Source organism: Ixodes scapularis, unplaced genomic scaffold (genome assembly GCF_016920785.2).
Source record: "Ixodes scapularis isolate PalLabHiFi unplaced genomic scaffold, ASM1692078v2 PGA_scaffold1__304_contigs__length_218370807, whole genome shotgun sequence".
NCBI lineage: Eukaryota > Metazoa > Arthropoda > Arachnida > Ixodida > Ixodidae > Ixodes > Ixodes scapularis.
This window is the reverse complement of record NW_024609846.1, coordinates 5,120,584-5,131,326: the sequence shown is the minus strand read 5'-3', so window position 1 is coordinate 5,131,326 and position 10,743 is coordinate 5,120,584.

The following is a 10,743-nucleotide window of genomic DNA, read 5'->3' as shown; positions in this document are numbered from 1 at the left end:
GCGCAATCCAACCTCCACATGTGGGCCCAGTTTATCTAGGCTACCGCCTCACATTGTTACAACTGCCTTTCCAGCACAAGTGCGGTAAAGGGACGATTTTTTTGTTTTGGTTTATACAAATAGCCCGTCCGTTTGCTGAAACGCAAATGAGCGACAGCGCCTTTTGGCTTTTTTGGAGGAACGACGTAAAACAGCTGACGATGGCTTAGGAGTGGCTGTAGTGTTGACGACTGCTATGCGTGTCAGAGTTGCTCCACTTGTTGAAGGAGCGTATACGTGCAGCATAGAGCGGTTCTTAAGTCGCGCTAGTAGCGGCAGACGCAGATGTAGCAAACGCACTTAAAGCAGGTGTATGAGCGAGACGTGAAAAACGCAAAACGCTTTCTTAAACCGCAGGTGTTCTATTTGTATGACTCCCGGGAACACTACGACAATATCTGACAATATCAATATTTTTTGCGCTGCCGAAAAGTACGCAATAGAACATTCAAATTGACAAATAAGACCGTCTTATATATTCCTACGTGTAAACAAATATTAAGTAAATCATTCGGACGGTGGCTACGAAATGGCTTGGTCACGACGAGACGTTAACACCCCTACTGCTGTCAGCCTTCTCCCCATCAGTGCTTTCGCGCTTGCGTGTGAGTGCTTGTTATCTGCTCTTTTACGCATCTCGAGTGGTGTATGTGAAGGTAATAAAGAATTAAGGCTAATATCCTAATAATTTCTAAGATATATGCTACTTTAATATACAAAACTCTGAGTATTAACGTAAACATAAAACACCTACCTGTCACTATTAACTTAAACATAAAACTGTTTATGAACACTTTTATTTTCAAGTTTTTAGATTCATTAGCATGTCACGTAAATGTCGCAATTTTGAAGTAACATCAAAGCTAACTCAAAATTGATGGACAAAATTATTGAATTCGATTTGATCACGCTCTAGGAATATTAATATATCCTTGACTTCTTAAAAAAATTCAATTATTTCCGTAGTCTTAATTGCAAGCGAAGCCGCACCAGAGATCTCGGATTGTACCATATCTAAATGGAGAATCAGCGGTGGCGTGAGTCCTTTTCTTTGTTTCTTATTTTGATAACACCAGTTGAAATGCGCCTTCTTACATTCTAGTTGCAAAACTAGGAAGAAAACAATATTCGTAAGTGTCGAAGATATGAGATAGCTAGCGAAGAATGCCTAATGACAACAGTGTAATTTAAGGTATTTCAGTTATCGAAAGCCTTTAAAGGGGCAGTGCAATGATCTTAATGTTGAAATAAGTCGGAGTTTGCATTTTTTTAAATTGTTTATGCAAGCCCAAGTGACCAAAAACGCGTCACCTTTCCCCGGAAAACTGCGTCTCTGCTGCGTAATCACAGAGCAAAAAACGAATTATTTGCCGATCTGCACCGGGCTGTCAGGGTTACATAAATTAAAATGACACCGCCTCTAAGGGTACAAGTCAACAAAACTTGTCCCCCTCCGCTGCCACACTCTCAGTCAGCTTCGCGGCGAACCGTCCTTTGTGTCGACCGCTCGCTGCGACTTTCGACGAGGCTAATCCTTTAAAAGTCGACAATCGCGGAGGAAGCGGCTGGTCTCTGAAAAGCGAACCCAAGGGGAAATCACGTGAACCCCCAGAGTACGTCACTCGAAAGTCAACGTGGAGAGTGGGGAGGCACTTTGGCCTTTAATTTGTTTTGTTTTTGTTTTTGTTTTTGTTTTTTAATAAAAACTAGCGCTTCAAAGGAAATACGGTTTTCTGCTTTTCGTCCCATAGGTGACGCAGATTAATTTCCGCACTTAATTGGCCAAAGTCTGAAAATTGTTGCCAGCCCCTTTAAGAGAAATAGTACCTAATATTTTTTTTATTTATTTATCAGAGAGAAACTTGTTTGACATAGTAATATCCTCGAGAATAACCTTTTATCTCTCTTGTCAATAATATTCAACACCCGATCATTATCATTTTAGAGTCCACCTGGGGTTCAAACAATAAACACTCTCAAAGCCTCTTAGAGTTTAATCGCGGGAACATTTGTGTTGTAAATTTCTTTATTCAAGTTATGCCTAAAATAAAGTAACACAACAAGACTAATAATTTGTAATGCAAAATTATTCCGGCAACAAAGTTTTTGTTTGTTTCTGGCCCATTTTCGCCAAATCGTGGTTTGTGTTAGATTCAAAATTACATATTTCTATTCTGACATCATATAAAAAAAAACATTTTTTTTTGCATGGGTTGTGGTGGAAATTGTAGGTATCTGTGTATAAGACCTGTTCGGAAAGTTGTGGCTTTGCCAGGACGACTCTGACAGGTTCTGAGCCATGCGTAGTAAGTACTACCTTTTATAAACTTCTGGAACATTTTAGAAGTCGCGTCAGTGTCGAGAACCTTGTAATTTAACTGACGCCATTATACAGGGAGTTTGACGGAACGCTGGCGGAATCGCTCCTGCGAAAACTTCGCATCGCACAAAAAAAGAAGTTGATGTCTTATTGGTCCCTGCGAAAGGGCCTATTGAAATATATTAATTACGTTCTTAGTTACCCCGAGTACTTAACTTTAGTTATTCATCCTAGTTGCGTGGTTTCTATTGGAAGATATCTGGGCGCATAAAAGAAAACGGATAAATTAGCGTATTGTATACGAAGATACAAGGCATTCGCTTTATTTCACGGCGTTCAGAAAGAAATTTAATGTAAACAGTGTTTTGAGTTTCGCTTTCCTATCAAAACAGATCTCCGTGCCAGCGGCTTTGCCCCTTGTTGCCAAAGCGTACAATTACCCACCTGCTTCTGCCATACGAGAGAAGGTAGTCTGGCGCGAGCCGGTGAAATTAAATGCTGGGCTTTTCGAATGACATTGCAACAATAAATTTCGATGCTTGGGTTTTCACCAACGTTACTAAAACACTCAGTTGGGAAACTCGCCGTCGAAACCTTGGCCGCTGGCGTCCACCTAGACCGAGCTAAATGCGACAACAGCGCCACTCTTTATCGTTTTTCTGTACTGTGGTCACCTTGAGCTTTTTGAAAGCCTGTTTTTGCGTAAAAACAAACGGAAAAGACTCTTTTTTTATGAAATTTATTGGAGTTTAGTATAAAAAGAGGGCGCGTTATGTTTTTAAAATCTTTAGTTTGCAGGGTTTTGCGGAACAATTAATATTGTTTTTTAGACAACCATGCCTCACCGGTCCTTTCAGGTAGCGCGTCCTGACTTAGGTGCATTTTAACTTCGGTAGTTCAACGCGGCGCGTCCGCCGCGGAGACGGGGGTGGCACCCCTGTAACCTCTTCCGCTGTATCTGTTATTAAAGCCAAAATAGAAGTCACGTGCAGTTCCTCGAGTGGCCGCTGCGGCAGGAAGGGTGGCGTTGTGTTCGACATTAGCTCGGTGCTCGGAGGCAGAATGGGGCCACTTTTTGAAAGCTGTCTCTATGGGAGTTTCCCAACTGAGTGTTTTAGTAACGTTGGTTTACACCAACGACTGACGTACGCGCGGCGCACGTTAGTTCCGGGTTTCACCACGGGGAGCAGGACCGCTGGCGCGGAGATGCGCTTGTTAGGAAACCGAAACTAAAATATCGTTAAAATTGAGTGCATTTAACGCGGTAAAATACTGCGCGTTCCTTATATCATTGTAATGTTCTTTGGATTAGTTGTTTTGCGATGATCCCTAGACCGTTTGTAATTAAGACCATACCTTTTAATCTGGTGACTGAAAACGTTTATTCCACAAAATTAATTACGAACCTAACTGTACTGCACGTCATTTTTTCTTTTAATATACGGTTCGGCAGAGGCCGAAAGTACTTCACTTTTTTTTTTCTGTGCCACTACGTAATCTTTACAAGAGCAATTTGACCAGCATTCCGTGAAACGACGTGCGTGGGTTCGCATCAGCTAATTGAACACGCTGCGAAATGAGCTATATGAAGTGGCGCCTTCACATTTTTCGAGGATGAGTATTTCAGTCATCGTTTTTACGCTCCGAAATTTCAAGGCTCGAAAGAATCACTCGAAAAAAAGTGCATCCTTATTTGTACTTGCACTTCCTACGACATTACAGATACGGATAATAAATTGGCGAACGACACTATCATATCATAAGCCTGCAGACTGCAATACGTGATTTCTTTCCTTTTTCAGCTGGAAGCGGGGCAAGATATATCAAATCCTCTGCGAATTGGTGTGTGCATAAAAGGGATGTGCGTTAGGGAGACGTCCCTTAAAAGGGATATATGCTTTCAGCGTTTCCAATATTTGAACAAAAGCGTAAGTTCTTCCAACTAGGCAACAAAGGTTTCGATTCAGGAAGAAGTATTTAACTTAAGCAGGCAACCCTCTGAATTGCCAACGTTTGAGAATTGCGTTTTATTTTAGCGTAGCTGCCGTCCTAGAATATAGGGGCATATTTGCTTTTTGGTTCAGGTAATATTTCTCTAGACATTGTGTTTAAGAATCTTGTTTCGGAGATTTTTGTCGAAATCGAGCTCAAGAATTCGGAGAGCAGCGATAGCGCGGGTAAATATATGTATGCCGATTTTCGTCATTTTCGTTTTGCGCCGCATACAAGGGGCTGAGTCGCAAGAACCGCGCTCGGTCTATTTCTCTTTTCACGCAGACATACAAATTAGCGTTAATCAAAAACCCAGAGCGTAAAAATTACGAGCTGCACGAAAATAAAGAATTCCTTCCCGGCACACCTTCAGGAGTGGCTTATTCACTGATCGACCCGCTTAGATAATTGTGATAACTATAAAATAGTCCCTTTCCAAAACTACGTCAAGCAACATTGGCGCTCCCGAGTCCTTTGGCGCATCCGGACCAGATCAGCAAGCTTGGGAACGTGCGAGTCATCCGAAACTAAGCCAAGCTCAAATACAAAAAGTATCAAAAGCATTGAGAACATAGTATCGGAACAACCAGAACGAGAATGGACGTATGATGATCTATTAGAAATCTTTGAAAGAGAATTAAAGAAGCATCGAATTAAACAAAGAGAAAAACAAAAAACGAAGACGCAAACCAAAAATCTGGAGGGATAAGGAGGCCAAAGCAGCCATTCTACGGCGCCAAGATAGGGAGCATAGGTGGGCAAAGAATACGGGAGGTTTGCCAGCTCAAATAGCATCAAAATATAATAACTTCCAAGAGCGGAAAAGGGATGCATCAGTTTTAATACAGGTCAAAATGGGGAGTGCAAGAGTGTATTGCATGATGAAAATAAATAAAAACGATCGGAATGCGGCAGAAAGGTTTTGGGACACATTAGAGCACGGGGCACGAAGACAGAGGGTTTCCAACACGTACAGTTCTATACATGTTCAGTTCTATACAGATTACTTATGCAGATATTAAAACGTAGATCGGAGGAATGGGCAGAAGATAGGCTACATTTACATGGATGCGACAGCAGCGCATCAGATTGAGTTAGCGAATCGAATCCACTTCAGCCACTGCGTTTACATGGATTCGGAGTGACCAGTAGCGGTACCTCGTGTCGAAGGATCACAACGCGAACCTCATGACCTTTCGATTGTTTCCAAGGTTTCCGGTTCGCCTAGCGGCATGCAACGCAACGCTCCCCTGATTCCTCGCTCGTGCACTTGATTCGATCCGCTAGCGTATACATGGAGAGTCTCGATTTGGATTGACCATTTCTTTCCACACCGTCCCAGCGGATCGGATGGGATCCGATCCGATCCGATCTGAGCCGTTTACATGGACCAATTCGATTCGTTAACTGGACTCGATGCGCTGCAGCTGCATCCATGTAAACGTAGCCATAGTCAAATACAAGGTGACCTTTAGAATGGATTCCGATGAGATAGAAGACTGGAAGATGACCTATTCGTCACCCCTTCATGTCTAAAAATAGCAATGAATAACCAAACTCCTTTGTGGTTAGCTTATTTGGACATCAAGGGAGCGTGCGATACTGTGACAGGAAAACCTCTGGGGTCAGCTGAAGGAGTATAATTTAGATACAAATTTGGTTAGGCTTCTTCAACAGGTGTACACAGACAATTAGGTATTTATAACGTTGGAAGCAGAAACTACAGAACCCGCAGCAGAAAGAAGGGGACTCAAGCGGGGCTGTCCACTGTCACCTCTGCTCTTCGGTACATATCTCAGTGAAGTGGAAATAAATTAGAGCAGACCAACTTAGGCTTTGATGTGTGTTATATGGAAGCAGTAAGAAATGTAATACAGGTATTACCAGGACTGATGTACGCGGATGGCATAACACTCATGGCAGATAACCAGGATACATTACAGGAACTAGCTGGGATAGGTGGAAAGGAAGGGGACAACTTTTGCATGAGTTCAGTAGTGACAAGTCTGAAGTAATGGTGTTTAACGACGAAAAGAGGGAACCCCCGAGGATACAAGAGATTGTAATAGGCCATGCAGAAAATAACAAATATCTGGGAGACTGGCTCAATGAGGGTAGGGAATATTGAGAGGAACATGAGTAGAATAAAATTAAAAAATTGAAAAGAAGGTAATCTATTATGAGGCTCAAGGCACTATGGAACTCTAATAGAAATGAATGATACGTGGTGGGCACGGAAGGTATCCAGGTATTTATACATGAAACGTTCGAACACCAAATGAACAAACCGAACCCGTAAGTTTACGTTTAAATACCTACACACTGGTGATGGTGCTGAGCAGAATACTTAAATGGAAAAGGGGGTGAAGGAGACAGAGAGAAAAATGCGCTAGGGAAAAATCCAGGAGAAATCAGCTCTAACAGTGTATGTCACGAAAGCAGGACATAAAAAAGGAAAATGTGCTTGTCAATTCACTGGGGAGGTCTTCGCTGTTCGAGGCGAGAAGAGTTTTGAGGACAACGAGGTCGTATAGGGCTGAATTTCAGGAGACAGACACATGTGCCGCATGCCACAATGAGAGCGAGACACTAAAGCACTTGGTTCTGAAGTTCACGGGATTTCGCCCTGCCCTCCCTGAAGGGGTAACGGATTCGGCCGGGGCCTGGGTTTTACTGGCGACGATAGAAGGACGGAAGAGAAAAGGATTACAGTCACAAAGAGAAGATTAGAAGGTTGATGGAAATTATGTAGGGAAGATTGAATGATGCTCAACTAACTAGCACAGCTGGGGACAGGCGGGACAGAATAAAATTTGGACTCTCTTTCAAAGTGAGTCAGGCCCGAAGTCTCAACCCTGTTTCCTATGGGTCGAGTGCTGGGGTAACGCCGACGAGGTTTGACCAGAGGAAAATTGGCGACTCCCTCGCCGGGGGGAAGAAGCAGGGGAGGGGGTGATGTTTTTAGTTTTTTTTTTTGCCCGATCCCTCGAATGTCATCCTGGTGATATCCCACACTGCCTGGTGATAGTTAGGGGGAGAAAATTAGGGCAAGGTGGAGAAAGTTACGGCTAGGTGGCGCAAGCTACCACCCGTTACAACGGGTATAGCCATCAACATCCATCCATCAAACCATTTGGCAAAAAGCGTACAACTGAATGCTTGTCCCCTCCGAACGCCGAGTCCTGTGTTGGCGGTAGCTCGTTGTCACTAAGGGCGTTACTGGTAACGCGTTACCTTTTCTCTAACGTAGTAGGATACGTAACGTACGTGCAACATTTCCAAAACTGTAACGGGCAACGTACTTACGTTACTTATTTCGAATAACGGGCGACATAGTTACGTTCATCTTTATATATTTTCCCGAAAACTTATAATTACGCGCGAATGTTTTGTGCGGAAATTAGAGAGAAGATGCAAGCGAACTGGTGAACTTTCAACATTGTAAAACCCGAGCCATAGGACAAAAAGAGAACAAAAAACGGGACAACACAGACACAGGTCTCTGTTGTCCCCTCTTTTTCTTCTCCTTTTGTTCTACATCTCGCGTTTTACAATGTTGAATGTGTTGTGTTTTTCTAGGCAGCAAGTCATATGAATTCTTGCACTCCTTAGACATACCATCAAAATGTTGCGACAACACGTCAGTAAAACGTTTTATTTCGTAAATAGAAAGCAACGCAGAATTAATGTATTTTACTTTTTATCATCAAGGGTAACGCGTTCCTTTTTATTTTGAAAAAAAAAAAAACGTATTCAAAAAAGCGTTTTTTTTTTTTCTTTTTTCTTTTTTTGCAGGTAACGAGTCACTTATGTCGCAACCTTTTTTTTCGCAAACGCCTACAAAACCGACGTTGACGCGGCACTCGTTTTTGAAAAGACTTGAGCCGAGTTCACCCCCAACGCTGGCGCAGCGCTCTTGCCCAACACGCCCCACCAAAGGGGGACTCCTATAACTGGAACAATAATACGTTCTTTTGAAAACGTCTATAGAGGTTCTATAGGGACCCCCCCCCCGTAATATTGATTTTATGGCTGTACTGTAATTATGTGGTTTTTGTTTGTTTTTGTTTTTGCCTAGACCAATGTGTGGCATTTATTTTAATCTCGGCTTTCAATGTGGTTTGCCTTAAACTACCACGCTTTGTTTTGCTGTTAATTTTACATTAAGGTAGCTCTTGGGCAGACAGGGGTGTTGCAGCTAGGTTTCTACTATACTATTTTGTACGCTACGTGTTGTGGTATAAATTGTACACGCTACGCGCTATTCACTATAATTTGGGTTCCGTGTTGTCAGTTTTTACCGATAAATACCGATAATTAACCCCCGAGTTTTTTTTTTTTCTGAATCATTAAAAACGGAAAACACCGAATTCAAGCGGCGGAAAAAATGGCAGCTTTGCTGAAAGAATCTTCTGGCCCGCTTTCTTTTCTTGTTGACCCGGAACACAGCCCCACTGAACTGTCCTTCGAGTCGTCCCTTTCTTTTGAAACCTTGTTTATTGCCCCGTTCCTGAGCTCCACCGACTTACCATCGTTAAAAAAGGAACTCCCAGAATTTTCATTGCATAAAGTTCCATCTGCATAAGTTTGCAGATTCTGAAGAGCGCACAGCAAGGAATTGCCAGTCTTGTCAAAAGCTTCTTTTGATTTTCTCGCCATCAACGTTTCAAGCGCGAACGTGGAGCTTGCGTTTTCTGGACTGCGTTTCCTCAGCGGCAAGGAAAGTGCTCCGATGACTGACAAGTCTCCGACATTATATATGTCAATTTTTTTCAATAAGTTCAAGTTTTTGTATCATGCTTCTGAAAGCGCCACGCTTTCTGTTATTTCCATATGTATGCTAATTGTGTGACGTGTTAGGTTTGTGTACAATAAACGTGCGTAATGTGAGGTGTGCCGTGGTTTTTCTAGTAATTATGCAGTCGCTTTGCAACGCGAGCCCCGATAATAACCGATGATTTCTTTCTAGCATTGAAATTAAACACCGAAAAACACCGATTCCAAGAGAAAAAATAAACACCGATAAATAACCCCTGAATCTGAAGAAAAATAGATACCGAAAATGCGTAACCCTAACTATAAACAAAAAGCAACTTGATATAGTCGTGGAAGACTAAAACAACAACGGTGATACAGCTATTTGTGGGCCATTTGAGCTTTAATGGTTGCACCATATGGTGTAGAAACTGTCGCTCAAAAGCGACTTCAACGGTAATATAAACATTACTGTGCGCGAGCATATGAGTGGCATATACCCTCTGAAATTAGTGTGGCACGCCATAGAATAACAAATTCAGAAATTCCCGCTGAACTCTGAAGCGAAGCCTTGATATTTTTGTTTTAGAATTTCTGTTCGAGAAGTCTGCGAGTACGACCCTCGTTCTCTGGTCGTTTTTGAAATTTGCACGTATACTCTGTGCGTCGCGTTTAGCGTGAACGCGACATAAGGTCATTTTCGTGCTTTACTATAAAAAGTATTCGCGGACATAAATATTTAAAAGTTGGGTTGATGCTTCGAAAGAACTCTTTCTAGCGCACTACAGGTTTTTGTTAGTACTCCACGTTTCAAAAAGTAATACAAAAATAAACCTGCAATCGCTCGTTTGTACTAACAATACCGCCCCATGTCTAAAATTTATGCGCGAACAAGAAACAATACTTCTTGACAGATAGGGTGTTGTAGTTCTTAAATTTCTCTTGCTTTAGCCTCCTGTTTCCTTCACAATATATTAACTCCGTCCTAAAAAAAGTCACTTTTTGTTTTTGTTTATTGGAAATTATTTACTTGTTTTGCGCACTTTAGTACACGATTGACTCAAGGACCAGTTTTCTTCCGAATTCATTTTTCTTGAATACTTACTCAACGGCAACCTTACCACCCGAAGTAGTGAAAAACACGAGCTCTCGCCAACTCACCTCTTTAATTATTAACTTTCTGTCCTAAATCAATATGTGGTGATATCTTCAATTATCTTATTTTCGTATGATGAGTAATTGTGTACCCACTACATACTTCTACTGCATTTGTTTGCGCGAAACGTATATCCATGCCATTAATTTGAGCCATCTTGTTATCGCTTCCCTAAACTCTAGCATATCGCAGTTTCTTATGGATGCAAAGTGTACTGTCTAAGCGGACGATTTTGGTATCAGAGAGACAACACCCCATGTTTGGTGAGTGTTCATTCTTACCTCTGCATAAAATCACTTTTCCTTATCTCATCTTTCTCATTTGCGGATGTGCGAGTAATAGTTTCAACCGATTAGCGAAGTCTCATTACTAAGGGGAACAGTGTCAAGAGAACCGGTTAGGTCGCTTCTGTGTGTACTGTGAAGGTAAGCTCATAATTACCTCAGAAAAGTAAAAATCTAGTTATTAACTTTCGAGAAAT